We start from the raw sequence: 21,928 nt of genomic DNA, 5'->3' as shown, positions 1-21,928 counted from the left end.
TGGACTACTTCTTTAAATTGACACCAGATTTGGTGACCTTTTGGACATGGTTTTACCCCCTTAGGAAAGTGCTATCATCATGAAACATTCAGATCACTTACAGCTCAATAGATTCTACCTTCCTGTAACGTTTCAGACTGATTGGACCTTGTTTTCACACAAATGAACCCAGAATGATGTGAAATTGTGCTTTGTGCAACATAATTCTGGGTGCCATTTAAAAACCATAAGTGCTAATGACTCCATTCCTTTTTGTGGTTGTAGGGGCTGTTGATTGGAGTACACTAAAACAAACCTGATCTCTCTAGGATATTCAGAAGCCTAGTTATAAGCCCACAAATGTGTAACTGGACAACTTCTTTAAAGTGACACCAGGCCTGGTGACCTTTGGGACATGGTTTTACCCCCTATAGGAATGTGCGATCATCATGAAACGTTCAGATCACTTACAACTCAATAGATTCTACCTTCTTGTAACGTTTCAGCCTGATTGGACCTTGTTTACACACAAATGGACCCAGAATGATGTGAAATTGTGCTTCGTGCAACATAATTCTGGGTGCCATTTACAAACCATAAGTGCTAATGACTCCATTCCTTTTTGTGAATGTAGGGGCTGTTGATTGGAGTACATTAAAACAAACCTGATCTCTCTAGGACATTCAGAAGCCAAGTTATAAGCCCACAAAGGTGTAACTGGACTACTTCTTTAAAGTGACACCAGGCCCGGTGACCTTTGGGACATGATTTGACCCCCTATAGGAATGTGCGATCATCATGAAACGTTCAGATCACTTACAACTCAATAGATTCTACCTTCTTGTAACGTTTCAGCCTGATTGGACCTTGTTTCACACAAATGAACTCAGAATGATGTGAAATTATGCTTCGTGCAACATAATTCTGGGTGTCATTTAAAAACCATAAGTGCTAATGACTCCATTCCTTTTTGTGGATGTAGGGGCTGTTGGTTGGAGTACACTAAAACAAACCTGATCTCTCTAGGACATTCAGAAGCCAAGTTATAAGCCCACAAAGGTGTAACTGGACTACTTCTTTAAAGTGACACCAGGCCCGGTGACCTTTGGGACATGATTTGACCCCCTATAGGAATGTGCGATCATCATGAAACGTTCAGATCACTTACAACTCAATAGATTCTACCTTCTTGTAACGTTTCAGCCTGATTGGACCTTGTTTTCACACAAATGAACCCAGAATGATGTGAAATTATGCTTCGTGCAACATAATTCTGGGTGCCATTTAAAAACCATAAGTGCTAATGACTCCATTCCTTTTTGTGGTAATGGGGGCTGTTAACTGGAGTACTCTAAAACAAACCTGACCTCTCTAGAATATTCAGAAGCCAAGTTATAAGCCCACAAAGGTGTAACTGGACTACTTGTTTAAATTGACACCAGATCCGGTGACCTTTGGGACATGGTTTGACCCCCTTAGGAAAGTGCTATCATCATGAAACGTTCAGATCACTTACAACTCAATAGATTCTACCTTCCTGTAACGTTTCAGCCTGATTGGACCTTGTTTTCACACAAATGAACCCAGAATGATGTGAAATTGTGCTTCGTGCAACATAATTCTGGGTGCCATTTACAAACCATAAGTGCTAATGACTCCATTCCTTTTTGTGGTTGTAGGGGCTGTTGATTGGAGTACACTAAAACAAACCTGATCTCTCTAGGACATTCAGAAGCCAAATTATAAGCCCACAAATGTGTAACTGGACTACCTCTTTAAATTGACACCAGATCCGGTGACCTTTGGGACAAGGTTTGACCCCTTATAGGAATGTGCAATCATCATGAAACATTCAGATCACTTACAACTCAATAGATTCTACCTTCCTGTAACGTTTTAGCCTGATTGGACCTTGTTTTCACACAAACGAACCCAGAATGATGTGAAATTGTGCTTTGTGCAACATAATTCTGGGTGCTATTTAAAAACCATAAGTGCTAATGACTACATTCCTTTTTGTGGTTGTAGGGGCTGTTGATTGGAGTACACTAAAACAAGCCTGATCTCTCTAGGACATTCAGAAGCCAAGTTATAAGCCCACAAATGTGTAACTGGACTACTTCTTTAAATTGACACCAGATCCGGTGACCTTTGGGACATGGTTTGACCCCTTATAGGAATGTGCGATCATCATGAAACATTCAGATCACTTACAACTCAATAGATTCTACCTTCTTGTAACGTTTCAGCCTGATTGGACCTTGTTTTCACACAAATGGACCCAGAATGATGTGAAATTGTGCTTCGTGCAACATAATTCTGGGTGCCATTTACAAACCATAAGTGCTAATGACGCCATTCCTTTTTGTGGTTGTAGGGGCTGTTAATTGGAGTACTCTAAAACAAACCTGACCTCTCTAGGATATTCAGAAGCCAAGTTATAAGCCTACAAAGGTGTAACTGGACTACTTCTTTAAAGTGACACCAAGCCCAGTGACCTTTGGGAGATGGTTTGACCCCCTATAGGAATGTGTGATCATCATGAAACGTTCAGATCACTTACAACTCAATAGATTCTACCTTCCTGTAACGTTTCAGCCTGATTGGACCTTGTTTTCACACAAATGAACCCAGAATGATGTGAAATTGTGCTTCGTGCAACATAATTCTGGGTGCCATTTACAAACCATAAGTGCTAATGACTCCATTCCTTTTTGTGGTTGTAGGGGCTGTTGATTGGAGTACATTAAAACAAACCTGATCTCTCTAGGACATTCAGAAGCCAAGTTATAAGCCCACAAATGTGTAACTGGACTACCTCTTTAAATTGACACCAGATCCGGTGACCTTTGGGACATGGTTTGACCCCTTATAGGAATGTGCGATCATCATGAAACATTCAGATCACTTACAACTCAATAGATTCTACCTTCTTGTAACGTTTTAGCCTTATTGGACCTTGTTTTCACACAAATGGACCCAGAATGATGTGAAATTGTGCTTCGTGCAAAATAATTCTGGGTGCCATTTACAAACCATAAGTGCTAATGACTCCATTCCTTTTTGTGGTTGTAGGGGCTGTTGATTGGAGTACACTAAAACAAACCTGGTCTCTCTAGGACATTCAGAAGCCAAGTTATAAGCCCACAAATGTGTAACTGGACTACTTCTTTAAAGTGACACCAGGCCCGGTGACCTTTGGGACATGGTTTTACCCCCTATAGGGATGTGCGATCATCATGAAACGTTCAGATCACTTACAACTCAATAGATTCTACCTTCTTGTCACAAGTTCAGCCTGATTGGACCTTGTTTTCACACAAATGGACCCAGAATGTTGTGAAATTGTGCTTCGTGCAACATAATTCTGGGTGCCGTTTAAAAACCATAAGTGCTAATGACTCCATTATTTTTTGTGGTTGTAGGGGCTGTTGATTGGAGTACATTAAAACAAACCTGATCTCTCTAGGATATTCAGAAGCCAAGTTATAAGCCCACAAAGGTGTAACTGGACTGCTTCTTTTAAGTGACACTAGGCCCGGTGACCTATGGGACATGGTTTGACCCCCTATAGGAATGAGCGATCATCATGAAACATTCAGATCACTTACAACTCAATAGATTCTACCTTCTTGTAACGTTTCAGCCTGATTGGACCTTGTTTTCACACAAATGAACCCAGAATGATGTGAAATTGTGCTTCCTGCAACATAATTTTGGTTGCCATTTAAAAACCATAAGCGCTAATGACTCCATTCCTTTTTGTGGTTGTAGGGGCTGTTGATTGGAGTACAATAAAACAAACCTGATCTCTCTAGCATATTCAGAAGCCAAGTTATAAGCCCACAAATGTGTAAGTGGACTACTTCTTTAAATTGACACCAGATCCGGTGACCTTTGGGACATGGTTTGACCCCTTATAGGAATGTGCGATCATCATGAAACATTCAGATCACTTACAACTCAATAGATTCTACCTTCTTGTAACGTTTCAGCCTGATTGGACCTTGTTTTCACACAAATGGACCCAGAATGATGTGAAATTGTGCTTCGTGCAACATAATTCTGGGTGCCATTTACAAACCATAAGTGCTAATGACTCCATTCCTTTTTGTGATTGTAGGGGCTGTTGATTTGAGTACACTAAAACAAACCTGATCTCTCTAGGACATTCAGAAGCCAAGTTATAAGCCCACAAATGTGTAACTGGACAACTTCTTTAAAGTGACACCATGCCTGGTGAGCTTTGGGACATGGTTTTACCCCCTATAGGAATGTGCGATCATCATGAAACGTTCAGATCACTTACAACTCAATAGATTCTACCTTCTTGTAACGGTACAGCCTGATTGGACCTTGTTTTCACACAAATGGACCCAGAATGATGTGAATTTGTGCTTCGTGCAACATAATTCTGAGTGCCATTTACAAACCATAAGTGCTAATGACTCCATTCCTTTTTGTGGTTGTAGGGGCTGTTGATTGGAGTACACTAAAACAAACCTGATCTCTCTAGGACATTCAGAAGCCAAGTTATAAGCCCACAAATGTGTAACTGGACTACTTCTTTAAAGTGACACCAGGCCCGGTGACCTTTGGGACATGGTTTGACCCCCTATAGGAATGTGCGATCATCATGAAACGTTCAGATCACTTACAACTCAATAGATTCTACCTTCTTGTAACGTTTCACCCTGATTGGACCTTGTTTTCACACAAATGAACCCAGAATGATGTGAAATTGTGCTTCGTGCAACATAATTCTGGGTGCCATTTAAAAAACATAAGTGCTAATGACTCCATTCCTTTTTGTGGTTGTAGGGGCTGTTGGTTGGAGTACACTAAAACAAACCACATCTCTCTAGGACATTCAGAAGCCAAGTTATAAGCCCACAAATGTGTAACTGGACTACTTCTTTAAATTGACACCAGATCCGGTGACCTTTGGGACATGGTTTGACCCCCTTAGGAAAGTGCTATCATCATGAAACGTTCAGATCACTTACAACTCAATAGATTCTACCTTCCTGTAACGTTCCAGCCTGATTGGACCTTGTTTTCACACAAATGAACCCAGAATGATGTGAAATTGTGCTTCGTGCAACATAATTCTGGGTGCCATTTACAAACCATAAGTGCTAATGACTCCATTCCTTTTTGTGGTTGTAGGGGCTGTTGATTGGAGTACACTAAAACAAGCCTGATCTCTCTAGGACATTCAGAAGCCAAGTTATAAGCCCACAAATGTGTAACTGGACTACTTCTTTAAATTGACACCAGATCCGGTGACCTTTGGGACATGGTTTGACCCCTTATAGGAATGTGCGATCATCATGAAACGTTCAGATCACTTACAACTCAATAGATTCTACCTTCTTATAACGTTTCAGCCTGATTGGACCTTGTTTTCACACAAATGAACCCAGAATGATGTGAAAGTGTGCTTCGTGCAACAAAATTCTGGGTGCCATTTAAAAACCATAAGTGCTAATGACTCCATTCCTTTTTGTGGTTGTAGGGGCTGTTGGTTGGAGTACACTAAAACAAACCTGATCTCTCTAGGACATTCAGAAGCCAAGTTATAAGCCCACAAATGTGTAACTGGACTACCTCTTTAAATTGACACCAGATCCGGTGACCTTTGGGACATGGTTTGACCCCCTTAGGAAAGTGCTATCATCATGAAACGTTCAGATCACTTACAACTCAATAGATTCTACCTTCCTGTAACGTTTCAGCCTGATTGGACCTTGTTTTCACACAAATGAACCCAGAATGATGTGAAATTGTGCTTCGTGCAACATAATTCTGGGTGCCATTTACAAACCATAAGTGCTAATGACTCCATTCCTTTTTGTGGTTGTAGGGGCTGTTGATTGGAGTACATTAAAACAAACCTGATCTCTCTAGGACATTCAGAAGCCAAGTTATAAGCCCACAAATGTGTAACTGGACTACCTCTTTAAATTGACACCAGATCCGGTGACCTTTGGGACATGGTTTGACCCCTTATAGGAATGTGCGATCATCATGAAACATTCAGATCACTTACAACTCAATAGATTCTACCTTCTTGTAACGTTTTAGCCTTATTGGACCTTGTTTTCACACAAATGGACCCAGAATGATGTGAAATTGTGCTTCGTGCAAAATAATTCTGGGTGCCATTTACAAACCATAAGTGCTAATGACTCCATTCCTTTTTGTGGTTGTAGGGGCTGTTGATTGGAGTACACTAAAACAAACCTGGTCTCTCTAGGACATTCAGAAGCCAAGTTATAAGCCCACAAATGTGTAACTGGACTACTTCTTTAAAGTGACACCAGGCCCGGTGACCTTTGGGACATGGTTTTACCCCCTATAGGGATGTGCGATCATCATGAAACGTTCAGATCACTTACAACTCAATAGATTCTACCTTCTTGTCACAAGTTCAGCCTGATTGGACCTTGTTTTCACACAAATGGACCCAGAATGTTGTGAAATTGTGCTTCGTGCAACATAATTCTGGGTGCCGTTTAAAAACCATAAGTGCTAATGACTCCATTCTTTTTTGTGGTTGTAGGGGCTGTTGATTGGAGTACATTAAAACAAACCTGATCTCTCTAGGATATTCAGAAGCCAAGTTATAAGCCCACAAAGGTGTAACTGGACTACTTCTTTTAAGTGACACCAGGCCCGGTGACCTATGGGACATGGTTTGACCCCCTATAGTTATGAGCGATCATCATGAAACATTCAGATCACTTACAACTCAATAGATTCTACCTTCTTGTAACGTTTCAGCCTGATTGGACCTTGTTTTCACACAAATGAACCCAGAATGATGTGAAATTGTGCTTCCTGCAACATAATTTTGGTTGCCATTTAAAAACCATAAGCGCTAATGACTCCATTCCTTTTTGTGGTTGTAGGGGCTGTTGATTGGAGTACAATAAAACAAACCTGATCTCTCTAGCATATTCAGAAGCCAAGTTATAAGCCCACAAATGTGTAAGTGGACTACTTCTTTAAATTGACACCAGATCCGGTGACCTTTGGGACATGGTTTGACCCCTTATAGGAATGTGCGATCATCATGAAACATTCAGATTACTTACAACTCAATAGATTCGACCTTCTTGTAACGTTTCAGCCTGATTGGACCTTGTTTTCACACAAATGGACCCAGAATGATGTGAAATTGTGCTTTGTGCAACATAATTCTGGGTGCCATTTACAAACCATAAGTGCTAATGACTCCATTCCTTTTTGTGGTTGTAGGGGCTGTTGATTTGAGTACACTAAAACAAACCTGATCTCTCTAGGACATTCAGAAGCCAAGTTATAAGCCCACAAATGTGTAACTGGACAACTTCTTTAAAGTGACACCATGCCTGGTGAGCTTTGGGACATGGTTTTACCCCCTATAGGAATGTGCGATCATCATGAAACGTTCAGATCACTTACAACTCAATAGATTCTACCTTCTTGTAACGGTACAGCCTGATTGGACCTTGTTTTCACACAAATGAACCCAGAATGATGTGAAATTGTGCTTCGTGCAACATAATTCTGGGTGCCATTTAAAAACCATAAGTGCTAATGACTCCATTCCTTTTTGTGGTTGTAGGGGCTGTTGATTGGAGTACACTAAAACAAACCTGATCTCTCTAGGACATTCAGAAGCCAAGTTATAAGCCCACAAATGTGTAACTGGACTACTTCTTTAAAGTGACACCAGGCCCGGTGACCTTTGGGACATGGTTTGACCCCCTATAGGAATGTGCGATCATCATGAAACGTTCAGATCACTTACAACTCAATAGATTCTACCTTCTTGTAACGTTTCAGCCTGATTGGACCTTGTTTTCACACAAATGAACCCAGAATGATGTGAAATTGTGCTTCGTGCAACATAATTCTGGGTGCCATTTAAAAAACATAAGTGCTAATGACTCCATTCCTTTTTGTGGTTGTAGGGGCTGTTGGTTGGAGTACACTAAAACAAACCACATCTCTCTAGGACATTCAGAAGCCAAGTTATAAGCCCACAAATGTGTAACTGGACTACTTCTTTAAATTGACACCAGATCCGCTGACCTTTGGGACATGGTTTGACCCCCTTAGGAAAGTGCTATCATCATGAAACGTTCAGATCACTTACAACTCAATAGATTCTACCTTCCTATAACGTTTCAGCCTGATTGGACCTTGTTTTCACACAACTGAACCCAGAATGATGTGAAATTGTGCTTCGTGCAACATAATTCTGGGTGCCATTTACAAACCATAAGTGCTATTGACTCCATTCCTTTTTGTGGTTGTAGGGGCTGTTGATTGGAGTACACTAAAACAAACCTGATCTCTCTAGGACATTCAGAAGCCAAGTTATAAGCCCACAAATGTGTAACTGGACTACCTCTTTAAATTGACACCAGATCCGGTGACATTTGGGACATGGTTTGACCCCTTATAGGAATGTGCGATCATCATGAAACATTCAGATCACTTACAACTCAATAGATTCTACCTTCTTGTAACGTTTCAGCCTGAATGGACCTTGTTTTCACACAAATGGACCCAGAATGATGTGAAATTGTGCTTCGTGCAAAATAATTCTGGGTGCCATTTACAAACCATAAGTGCTAATGACTCCATTCCTTTTTGTGGTTGTAGGGGCTGTTGATTGGAGTACACTAAAACAAACCTGATCTCTCTGGGACATTCAGAAGCCAAGTTATAAGCCCACAAATGTGTAACTGGAATACTTCTTTAAAGTGACACCAGGCCCGGTGACCTTTGGGACATGGTTTGACCCCCTATAGGAATATGCGATCATCATAAAACGTTCAGATCACTTACAACTCAATAGATTCTACCTTCTTCTAACGTTTCAGCCTGATTGGACCTTGTTTTCACACAAATGAACCCAGAATGATGTGAAATTGTGCTTCGTGCAACATAATTCTGGATGCCATTTAAAAACCATAAGCGCTAATGACTCCATTCCTTTTTGTGGTTGTAGGGGCTGTTGATTGGAGTACACTAAAATAAACCTGATCTCTCTAGGATATTCATAAGCCAAGTTATAAGCCCACAAATGTGTAAGTGGACTACTTCTTTAAATTGACACCAGATTTGGTGACCTTTTGGACATGGTTTTACCCCCTTAGGAAAGTGCTATCATCATGAAACATTCAGATCACTTACAGCTCAATAGATTCTACCTTCCTGTAACGTTTCAGACTGATTGGACCTTGTTTTCACACAAATGAACCCAGAATGATGTGAAATTGTGCTTCGTGCAACATAATTCTGGGTGCCATTTAAAAACCATAAGTGCTAATGACTCCATTCCTTTTTGTGGTTGTAGGGGCTGTTGATTGGAGTACACTAAAACAAACCTGATCTCTCTAGGATATTCAGAAGCCTAGTTATAAGCCCACAAATGTGTAACTGGACTACTTCTTTAAATTGACACCAGATCCGGTGACCTTTGGGAAATGGTTTGACCCCTTATAGGAATGTGCGATCATCTTGAAACATTCAGATCACTTACAACTCAATAGATTCTACCTTCTTGTAACGTTTCAGCCTGATTGGACCTTGTTTTCACACAAATGGACCCAGAATGATGTGAAATTGTGCTTCGTGCAACATAATTCTGGGTGCCATTTACAAACCATAAGTGCTAATGACTCCATTCCTTTTTGTGGTTGTAGGGGCTGTTGATTGGAGTACACTAAAACAAACCTGATCTCTCTGGGACATTCAGAAGCCAAGTTATAAGCCCACAAATGTGTAACTGGAATACTTCTTTAAAGTGACACCAGGCCCGGTGACCTTTGGGACATGGTTTGACCCCCTATAGGAATATGCGATCATCATAAAACATTCAGATCACTTACAACTCAATAGATTCTACCTTCTTCTAACGTTTCAGCCTGATTGGACCTTGTTTTCACACAAATGAACTCAGAATGATGTGAAATTGTGCTTCGTGCAACATAATTCTGGATGCCATTTAAAAACCATAAGCGCTAATGACTCCATTCCTTTTTGTGGTTGTAGGGGCTGTTGATTGGAGTACACTAAAATAAACCTGATCTCTCTAGGATATTCAGAAGCCAAGTTATAAGCCCACAAATGTGTAAGTGGACTACTTCTTTAAATTGACACCAGATTTGGTGACCTTTTGGACATGGTTTTACCCCCTTAGGAAAGTGCTATCATCATGAAACATTCAGATCACTTACAGCTCAATAGATTCTACCTTCCTGTAACGTTTCAGACTGATTGGACCTTGTTTTCACACAAATGAACCCAGAATGATGTGAAATTGTGCTTCGTGCAACATAATTCTGGGTGCCATTTAAAAACCATAAGTGCTAATGACTCCATTCCTTTTTGTGGTTGTAGGGGCTGTTGATTGGAGTACACTAAAACAAACCTGATCTCTCTAGGATATTCAGAAGCCTAGTTATAAGCCCACAAATGTGTAACTGGACAACTTCTTTAAAGTGACACCAGGCCTGGTGACCTTTGGGACATGGTTTTACCCCCTATAGGAATGTGCGATCATCATGAAACGTTCAGATCACTTACAACTCAATAGATTCTACCTTCTTGTAACGTTTCAGCCTGATTGGACCTTGTTTACACACAAATGGACCCAGAATGATGTGAAATTGTGCTTCGTGCAACATAATTCTGGGTGCCATTTACAAACCATAAGTGCTAATGACTCCATTCCTTTTTGTGAATGTAGGGGCTGTTGATTGGAGTACATTAAAACAAACCTGATCTCTCTAGGACATTCAGAAGCCAAGTTATAAGCCCACAAAGGTGTAACTGGACTACTTCTTTAAAGTGACACCAGGCCCGGTGACCTTTGGGACATGATTTGACCCCCTATAGGAATGTGCGATCATCATGAAACGTTCAGATCACTTACAACTCAATAGATTCTACCTTCTTGTAACGTTTCAGCCTGATTGGACCTTGTTTCACACAAATGAACTCAGAATGATGTGAAATTATGCTTCGTGCAACATAATTCTGGGTGTCATTTAAAAACCATAAGTGCTAATGACTCCATTCCTTTTTGTGGATGTAGGGGCTGTTGGTTGGAGTACACTAAAACAAACCTGATCTCTCTAGGACATTCAGAAGCCAAGTTATAAGCCCACAAATGTGTAACTGGACTACTTCTTTAAATTGACACCAAATCCGGTGACCTTTGGGACATGGTTTGACCCCCTTAGGAAAGTGCTATCATCATGAAACGTTCAGATCACTTACAACTCAATAGATTCTACCTTCCTGTAACGTTTCAGCCTGATTGGACCTTGTTTTCACACAAATGAACCCAGAATGATGTGAAATTGTGCTTCGTGTAAAATAATTCTGGGTGCCATTTACAAACCATAAGTGCTAATGACTCCATTCCTTTTTGTGGTTGTAGGGGCTGTTGATTGGAGTACACTAAAACAAACCTGATCTCTCTAGGACATTCAGAAGCCAAGTTATAAGCCCACAAATGTGTAACTGGACTACTTCTTTAAAGTGACACCATGCCCGGTGACCTATGGGACATGGTTTGACCCCCTATAGGAATGTGCGATCATCATGAAACATTCAGATCACTTACAACTCAATAGATTCTACCTTCTTGTAACGTTTCAGCCTGATTGGACCTTGTTTTCACACAAATGAACCCAGAATGAGGTGAAATTGTGCTTCGTGCAACATAATTCTGGGTGCCATTTAAAAACCATAAGCGCTAATGACTCCATTCCTTTTTGTGGTTGTAGGGGCTGTTGATTGGAGTACACTAAAACAAACCTGATCTCTCTAGGATATTCAGAAGCCAAGTTATAAGCCCACAAATGTGTAAGTGGACTACTTCTTTAAATTGACACCAGATCCGGTGACCTTTGGGACATGGTTTGACCCCCTTAGGAAAGTGCTATCATCATGAAACGTTCAGATCACTTACAGCTCAATAGATTCTACCTTCCTGTAACGTTTCAGCCTGATTGGACCTTGTTTTCACACAAATGAACCCAGAATGATGTGAAATTGTGCTTCGTGCAACATAATTCTGGGTGCCATTTACAAACCATAAGTGCTAATGACTCCATTCCTTTTTGTGGTTGTAGGGGCTGTTGATTTGAGTACACTAAAACAAACCTGATCTCTCTAGGACATTCAGAAGCCAAGTTATAAGCCCACAAATGTGTAACTGGACAACTTCTTTAAAGTGACACCATGCCTGGTGAGCTTTGGGACATGGTTTTACCCCCTATAGGAATGTGCGATCATCATGAAACGTTCAGATCACTTACAACTCAATAGATTCTACCTTCTTGTAACGGTACAGCCTGATTGGACCTTGTTTTCACACAAATGGACCCAGAATGATGTGAAATTGTGCTTCGTGCAACATAATTCTGAGTGCCATTTACAAACCATAAGTGCTAATGACTCCATTCCTTTTTGTGGTTGTAGGGGCTGTTGATTGGAGTACACTAAAACAAACCTGATCTCTCTAGGACATTCAGAAGCCAAGTTATAAGCCCACAAATGTGTAACTGGACTACTTCTTTAAAGTGACACCAGGCCCGGTGACCTTTGGGACATGGTTTGACCCCCTATAGGAATGTGCGATCATCATGAAACGTTCAGATCACTTACAACTCAATAGATTATACCTTCTTGTAACGTTTCAGCCTGATTGGACCTTGTTTTCACACAAATGAACCCAGAATGATGTGAAATTGTGCTTCGTGCAACATACTTCTGGGTGCCATTTAAAAAACATAAGTGCTAATGACTCCATTCCTTTTTGTGGTTGTAGGGGCTGTTGGTTGGAGTACACTAAAACAAACCACATCTCTCTAGGACATTCAGAAGCCAAGTTATAAGCCCACAAATGTGTAACTGGACTACTTCTTTAAATTGACACCAGATCCGCTGACCTTTTGGACATGGTTTGACCCCCTTAGGAAAGTGCTATCATCATGAAACGTTCAGATCACTTACAACTCAATAGATTCTACCTTCCTGTAACGTTTCAGCCTGATTGGACCTTGTTTTCACACAACTGAACCCAGAATGATGTGAAATTGTGCTTCGTGCAACATAATTCTGGGTGCCATTTACAAACCATAAGTGCTATTGACTCCATTCCTTTTTGTGGTTGTAGGGGCTGTTGATTGGAGTACACTAAAACAAACCTGATCTCTCTAGGACATTCAGAAGCCAAGTTATAAGCCCACAAATGTGTAACTGGACTACCTCTTTAAATTGACACCAGATCCGGTGACCTTTGGGACATGGTTTGACCCCTTATAGGAATGTGCGATCATCATGAAACATTCAGATCACTTACAACTCAATAGATTCTACCTTCTTGTAACGTTTCAGCCTGATTGGACCTTGTTTTCACACAAATGGACCCAGAATGATGTGAAATTGTGCTTCGTGCAAAAAAATTCTGGGTGCCATTTACAAACCATAAGTGCTAATGACTCCATTCCTTTTTGTGGTTGTAGCGGCTGTTGATTGGAGTACACTAAAACAAACCTGATCTCTCTAGGATATTCAGAAGCCAAGTTATAAGCCCACAAATGTGTAACTGGACAACTTCTTTAAAGTGACACCAGGCCTGGTGACCTTTGGGACATGGTTTTACCCCCTATAGGAATGTGCGATCATCATGAAACGTTCAGATCACTTACAACTCAATAGATTCTACCTTCTTGTAACGTTTCAGCCTGATTGGACCTTGTTTACACACAAATGGACCCAGAATGATGTGAAATTGTGCTTCGTGCAACATAATTCTGGGTGCCATTTACAAACCATAAGTGCTAATGACTCCATTCCTTTTTGTGAATGTAGGGGCTGTTGATTGGAGTGCATTAAAACAAACCTGATCTCTCTAGGACATTCAGAAGCCAAGTTATAAGCCCACAAAGGTGTAACTGGACTACTTCTTTAAAGTGACACCAGGCCCGGTGACGTTTGGGACATGATTTGACCCCCTATAGGAATGTGCGATCATCATGAAACGTTCAGATCACTTACAACTCAATAGATTCTACCTTCTTGTAACGTTTCAGCCTGATTGGACCTTGTTTCACACAAATGAACTCAGAATGATGTGAAATTATGCTTCGTGCAACATAATTCTGGGTGTCATTTAAAAACCATAAGTGCTAATGACTCCATTCCTTTTTGTGGATGTAGGGGCTGTTGGTTGGAGTACACTAAAACAAACCTGATCTCTCTAGGACATTCAGAAGCCAAGTTATAAGCCCACAAATGTGTAACTGGACTACTTCTTTAAATTGACACCAAATCCGGTGACCTTTGGGACATGGTTTGACCCCCTTAGGAAAGTGCTATCATCATGAAACGTTCAGATCACTTACAACTCAATAGATTCTACCTTCCTGTAACATTTTAGCCTGATTGGACCTTGTTTTCACACAAATGAACCCAGAATGATGTGAAATTGTGCTTCGTGTAAAATAATTCTGGGTGCCATTTACAAACCATAAGTGCTAATGACTCCATTCCTTTTTGTGGTTGTAGGGGCTGTTGATTGGAGTACACTAAAACAAACCTGATCTCTCTAGGACATTCAGAAGCCAAGTTATAAGCCCACAAATGTGTAACTGGACTACTTCTTTAAAGTGACACCATGCCCGGTGACCTATGGGACATGGTTTGACCCCCTATAGGAATGTGCGATCATCATGAAACATTCAGATCACTTACAACTCAATAGATTCTACCTTCTTGTAACGTTTCAGCCTGATTGGACCTTGTTTTCACACAAATGAACCCAGAATGAGGTGAAATTGTGCTTCGTGCAACATAATTCTGGGTGCCATTTAAAAACCATGAGCGCTAATGACTCCATTCCTTTTTGTGGTTGTAGGGGCTGTTGATTGGAGTACACTAAAACAAACCTGATCTCTCTAGGATATTCAGAAGCCAAGTTATAAGCCCACAAATGTGTAAGTGGACTACTTCTTTAAATTGACACCAGATCCGGTGACCTTTGGGACATGGTTTGACCCCCTTAGGAAAGTGCTATCATCATGAAACGTTCAGATCACTTACAGCTCAATAGATTCTACCTTCCTGTAACGTTTCAGCCTGATTGGACCTTGTTTTCACACAAATGAACCCAGAATGATGTGAAATTGTGCTTCGTGCAACATAATTCTGGGTGCCATTTAAAAACCATAAGTGCTAATGACTCCATTCATTTTTGTGGTTGTAGGGGCTGTTGATTGGAGTACACTAAAACAAACCTGATCTCTCTAGGACATTCAGAAGCCAAGTTATAAGCCCACAAATGTGTAACTCGACTACTTCTTTAAATTGACACCAGATCCGGTGACCTTTGGGACATGGTTTGACCCGCTTAGGAAAGTGCTATCATCATGAAACATTCAGATCACTTACAACTCAATAGATTCTACCTTCTTGTAACGTTTCAGCCTGATTGGACCTTGTTTTCACACAAATGGACCCAGAATGATGTGAAATTGTGCTTCGTGCAACATAATTCTGGGTGCCATTTACAAACCATAAGTGCTAATGACTCCATTCCTTTTTGTGGTTGTAGGGGCTGTTGATTTGAGTACACTAAAACAAACTGATCTCTCTAGGACATTCAGAAGCCAAGTTATAAGCCCACAAATGTGTAACTGGACTACTTCTTTAAAGTGACACCAGGCCTGGTGACCTTTGGGACATGGTTTGACCCCCTATAGGAATGTGCGATCATCATGAAACGTTCAGATCACTTACACCTCAATAGAGTCTACCTTCCTGTAACATTTCAGCCTGATTGGACCTTGTTTTCACACAAATGAACCCAGAATGATGTGAAATTGTGCTTCGTGCAACATAATTCTGGGTGCCATTTAAAAACCATAAGTGCTAATGACTCCATTCCTTTTTGTGGTTGTAGGGGCTGTTGATTGGAGTACACTAAAACAAACCTGGTCTCTCTAGGACATTCAGAAGCCAAGTTATAAGCCCACAAATGTGTAACTGGACTACTTCTTTAAATTGACACCAGATCCGGTGACGTTTGGGACATGGTTTGACCCCCTTAGGAATGTGCGATCATCATGAAACGTTCAGATCACTTACAACTCAATAGATTCTACCTTCCTGTAACGTTTCAGCCTGATTGGACCTTGTTTTCACACAAATGAACCCAGAATGATGTGAAATTGTGCTTCGTGCAACATAATTCTGGGTGCCATTTAAAAACCATAAGCGCTAATGACTCCATTCCTTTTTGTGGTTGTAGGGGCTGTTGATTGGAGTACACTAAAACAAACCTGATCTCTCTAGGAAATTCAGAAGCCAAGTTATAAGCCCACAAATGTGTAACTGGACTACTTCTTTAAATTGACACCAGATCCGGTGACCTTTGGGACATGGTTTGACCCCCTTAGGAAAGTGCTATCATCATGAAACGTTCAGATCACTTACAACTCAATAGATTCTACCTTCCTGTAACGTTTCAGCCTGATAGGACCTTGTTTTCACACAAATGAACCCAGAATGATGTGAAATTGTGCTTCGTTTAACATAATTCTGGGTGCCATCTAAAAACCATAAGTCCTAATGACTCCATTCCTTTTTGGGGTAATGGGGGCTGTTAATTGGAGTACTCTAAAACAAACCTGACCTCTCTAGGATATTCAGAAGCCAAGTTATAAGCCCACAAATGTGTAACTGGACTACTTCTTTAAAGTGCCACCAGCTCCGTTGACCTTTGGGACATGGTTTTACCCCCTATAGGGATGTGCGATCATCATGAAACGTTCAGATCACTTACAACTCAATAGATTCTACCTTCTTGTCACGTTTCAGCCTGATTGGACCTTGTTTTCACACAAATGGACCCAGAATGTTGTGAAATTGTGCTTCGTGCAACATAATTCTGGGTGCCGTTTAAAAACCATAAGTGCTAATGACTCCATTCTTTTTTGGGGTAATGGGGGCTGTTAATTGGAGTACTCTAAAACAAACCTGACCTCTCTAGGTAATTCAGAAGCCAAGTTATAAGCCCACAAATGTGTAACTGGACTACTTCTTTAAAGTGACACCAGGCCCGGTGACCTTTGGGACATGGTTTGACCCCCTATAGGAATGTGCGATTATCTTGAAACGTTCAGATCTCTTACAACTCAATAGATTCTACCTTCTTGTAACGTTTCAGCCTGACTGGACCTTGTTTTCACACAAATGGTCCCAGAATGATGTGAAATTGTGCTTCGTGCAACATAATTCTGGGTGCCATTTACAAACCATAAGTGCTAATGACTCCATTCCTTTTTGTGGTTGTAGGGGCTGTTGATGAAGTACATTAAAACAAACCTGATCTCTCTAGGACATTCAGAAGCCAAGTTATAAGCCCACAAATGTGTAACTGGACTACTTCTTTAAACTGACACCAGATCCGGTGACCTTTGGGACATGGTTTGACCCCCTTAGGAAAGTGCTATCATCATGAAACGTTCAGATCACTTACAACTCAATAGATTCTACCTTCCTGTAACGTTTCAGCCTGATTGGACCTTGTTTTCACACAAATGAACCCAGAATGATGTGAAATTGTGCTTCGTGCAACATAATTCTGGGTGCCATTTACAAACCATAAGCGCTAATGACTCCATTCCTTTTTGTGGTTGTAGGGGCTGTTGATTGGAGTACACTAAAACAAACCTGATCTCTCTAGGAAATTCAGAAGCCAAGTTATAAGCCCACAAATGTGTAACTGGACTACTTCTTTAAATTGACACCAGATCCGGTGACCTTTGGGACATGGTTTGACCCCCTTAGGAAAGTGCTATCATCATGAAACGTTCAGATCACTTACAACTCAATAGATTCTACCTTCCTGTAACGTTTCAGCCTGATAGGACCTTGTTTTCACACAAATGAACCCAGAATGATGTGAAATTGTGCTTCGTTTAACATAATTCTGGGTGCCATCTAAAAACCATAAGTCCTAATGACTCCATTCCTTTTTGGGGTAATGGGGGCTGTTAATTGGAGTACTCTAAAACAAACCTGACCTCTCTAGGATATTCAGAAGCCAAGTTATAAGCCCACAAATGTGTAACTGGACTACTTCTTTAAAGTGCCACCAGCTCCGTTGACCTTTGGGACATGGTTTTACCCCCTATAGGGATGTGCGATCATCATGAAACGTTCAGATCACTTACAACTCAATAGATTCTACCTTCTTGTCACGTTTCAGCCTGATTGGACCTTGTTTTCACACAAATGGACCCAGAATGTTGTGAAATTGTGCTTCGTGCAACATAATTCTGGGTGCCGTTTAAAAACCATAAGTGCTAATGACTCCATTCTTTTTTGGGGTAATGGGGGCTGTTAATTGGAGTACTCTAAAACAAACCTGACCTCTCTAGGTAATTCAGAAGCCAAGTTATAAGCCCACAAATGTGTAACTGGACTACTTCTTTAAAGTGACACCAGGCCCGGTGACCTTTGGGACATGGTTTGACCCCCTATAGGAATGTGCGATTATCTTGAAACGTTCAGATCTCTTACAACTCAATAGATTCTACCTTCTTGTAACGTTTCAGCCTGACTGGACCTTGTTTTCACACAAATGGTCCCAGAATGATGTGAAATTGTGCTTCGTGCAACATAATTCTGGGTGCCATTTACAAACCATAAGTGCTAATGACTCCATTCCTTTTTGTGGTTGTAGGGGCTGTTGATGAAGTACATTAAAACAAACCTGATCTCTCTAGGACATTCAGAAGCCAAGTTATAAGCCCACAAATGTGTAACTGGACTACTTCTTTAAACTGACACCAGATCCGGTGACCTTTGGGACATGGTTTGACCCCCTTAGGAAAGTGCTATCATCATGAAACGTTCAGATCACTTACAACTCAATAGATTCTACCTTCCTGTAACGTTTCAGCCTGATTGGACCTTGTTTTCACACAAATGAACCCAGAATGATGTGAAATTGTGCTTCGTGCAACATAATTCTGGGTGCCATTTAAAAACCATAAGTAGTAATGACTCCATTCCTTTTTGTGGTTGTAGGGGCTCTTGATTGGAGTACAATAAAACAAACCTGATCTCACTAGGACATTCAGAAGCCAAGTTGTAAGCCCACAAAGGTGTAACTGGACTACTTCTTTAAATTGACACCAGATCCGGTGACCTTTGGGACATGGTTTGACCCCCTTAGGAAAGTGCTATCATCATGAAACGTTCAGATCACTTACAACTCAATAGATTCTACCTTCCTGTATAATGTTTCAGCCTGATTGTACCTTGTTTTCACACAAATGAACCCAGAATGATGTGAAATTGTGCTCGTGCAACATAATTCTCGGTGCCATTTACAAACTATAAGTGCTAATGACTCCATTCCTTTTTGTGGTTGTAGTGGCTGTTGATTGGAGTACACTAAAACAAACCTGATCTCTCTAGGATATTCAGAAGCCAAGTTATAAGCCCACAAATGTGTAACTGGACTACTTCTTTAAAGTGACACCAGGCCCGGTGACCTTTGGGACATGGTTTTACCCCCTATAGGGATGTGCGATCATCATGAAACGTTCAGATCACTTACAACTCAATAGATTCTACCTTCTTGTCACGTTTCAGCCTGATTGGACCTTGTTTTCACACAAATGGACCCAGAATGTTGTGAAATTGTGCTTCGTGCAACATAATTCTGGGTGCCGTTTAAAAACCATAAGTGCTAATGACTCCATTCTTTTTTGGGGTAATGGGGGCTGTTAATTGGAGTACTCTAAAACAAACCTGACCTCTCTAGGTAATTCAGAAGCCAAGTTATAAGCCCACAAATGTGTAACTGGACTACTTCTTTAAAGTGACACCAGGCCCGGTGACCTTTGGGACATGGTTTGACCCCCTATAGGAATGTGCGATTATCTTGAAACGTTCAGATCTCTTACAACTCAATAGATTCTACCTTCTTGTAACGTTTCAGCCTGACTGGACCTTGTTTTCACACAAATGGTCCCAGAATGATGTGAAATTGTGCTTCGTGCAACATAATTCTGGGTGCCATTTACAAACCATAAGTGCTAATGACTCCATTCCTTTTTGTGGTTGTAGGGGCTGTTGATGAAGTACATTAAAACAAACCTGATCTCTCTAGGACATTCAGAAGCCAAGTTATAAGCCCACAAATGTGTAACTGGACTACTTCTTTAAACTGACACCAGATCCGGTGACCTTTGGGACATGGTTTGACCCCCTTAGGAAAGTGCTATCATCATGAAACGTTCAGATCACTTACAACTCAATAGATTCTACCTTCCTGTAACGTTTCTGCCTGATTGGACCTTGTTTTCACACAAATGAACCCAGAATGATGTGAAATTGTGCTTCGTGCAACATAATTCTGGGTGCCATTTAAAAACCATAAGTGCTAATGACTCCATTCCTTTTTGGGGTAATGGGGGCTGTTAATTGGAGTACTGTAAAACAAACCTGACCTCTCTAGGATATTCAGAAGCCAAGTTATAAGCCCACAAATGTGTAACTGGACTACTTCTTTAAAGTGACACCAGGCCCGGTGACCTTTGGGACATGGTTTTACCCCCTATAGGAATGTGCAATCATCATGAAACGTTCAGATCACTTACAACTCAATAGATTCTACCTTCTTGTAATGTTTCAGCCTGATTGGACCTTGTTTTCACACAAATGGACCCAGAATGATGTGAAATTGTGCTTCGTGCAACATAATTCTGGGTGCCATTTACAAACCATGAGTGCTAATGACTCCATTCCTTTTTGTGGTTGTAGGGGCTGTTGATTGGAGTACACTAAAACAAACCTGACCTCTCTAGGAAATTCAGAAGCCAAGTTATAAGCCCACAAATGTGTAACTGGACTACTTAAATTGACACCAGATCCGGTGACCTATGGGACATGGTTTGACCCCCTTAGGAAAGTGCTATCATCATGAAACGTTCAGATCACTTACAACTCAATAGATTCTACCTTCCTGTAACATTTTAGCCTGATTGGACCTTGTTTTCACACAAATGAACCCAGAATGATGTGAAATTGTGCTTCGTGCAACATAATTCTGGGTGCCATTTAAAAACCATAAGTGCTAATGACTCCATTCCTTTTTGTGGTTGTAGGGGCTCTTGATTGGAGTACAGTAAAACAAACCTGATCTCACTAGGACATTCAGAAGCCAAGTTATAAGCCCACAAAGGTGTAACTGGACTACTTCTTTAAATTTACACCAGATCCGGTGACCTTTGGGACATGGTTTGACCCCCTTAGGAAAGTGCTATCATCATGAAACGTTCAGATCACTTACAGCTCAATAGATTCTACCTTCCTGTAACGTTTCTGCCTGATTGGACCTTGTTTTCACACAAATGAACCCAGAATGATGTGAAATTGTGCTCCGTGCAACATAATTCTGGGTGCCATTTAAAAACCATAAGTGCTAATGACTCCATTCCTTTTTGGGGTAATGGGGGCTGTTAATTGGAGTACTCTAAAACAAACCTGACCTCTCTAGGATATTCAGAAGCCAAGTTATAAGCCCACAAATGTGTAACTGTACTACTTCTTTAAAGTGACACCAGGCCCGGTGACCTTTGGGACATGGTTTTACCCCCTATAGTAATGTGCAATCATCATGAAACGTTCAGATCACTTACAACTCAATAGATTCTACCTTCTTGTAACGTTTCAGCCTGATTGGACCTTGTTTTCACACAAATGGACCCAGAATGATGTGAAATTGTGCTTCGTGCAACATAATTCTGGGTGCCATTTACAAACCATAAGTGCTAATGACTCCATTCCTTTTTGGGGTAATGGGGGCTGTTAATTGGAGTACTGTAAAACAAACCTGACCTCTCTAGGATATTCAGAA

This window comes from Nothobranchius furzeri, chromosome 10 (assembly GCF_043380555.1).
Source record: "Nothobranchius furzeri strain GRZ-AD chromosome 10, NfurGRZ-RIMD1, whole genome shotgun sequence".
Lineage (NCBI taxonomy): Eukaryota > Metazoa > Chordata > Actinopteri > Cyprinodontiformes > Nothobranchiidae > Nothobranchius > Nothobranchius furzeri.
This window is presented reverse-complemented; position numbering follows the sequence as displayed.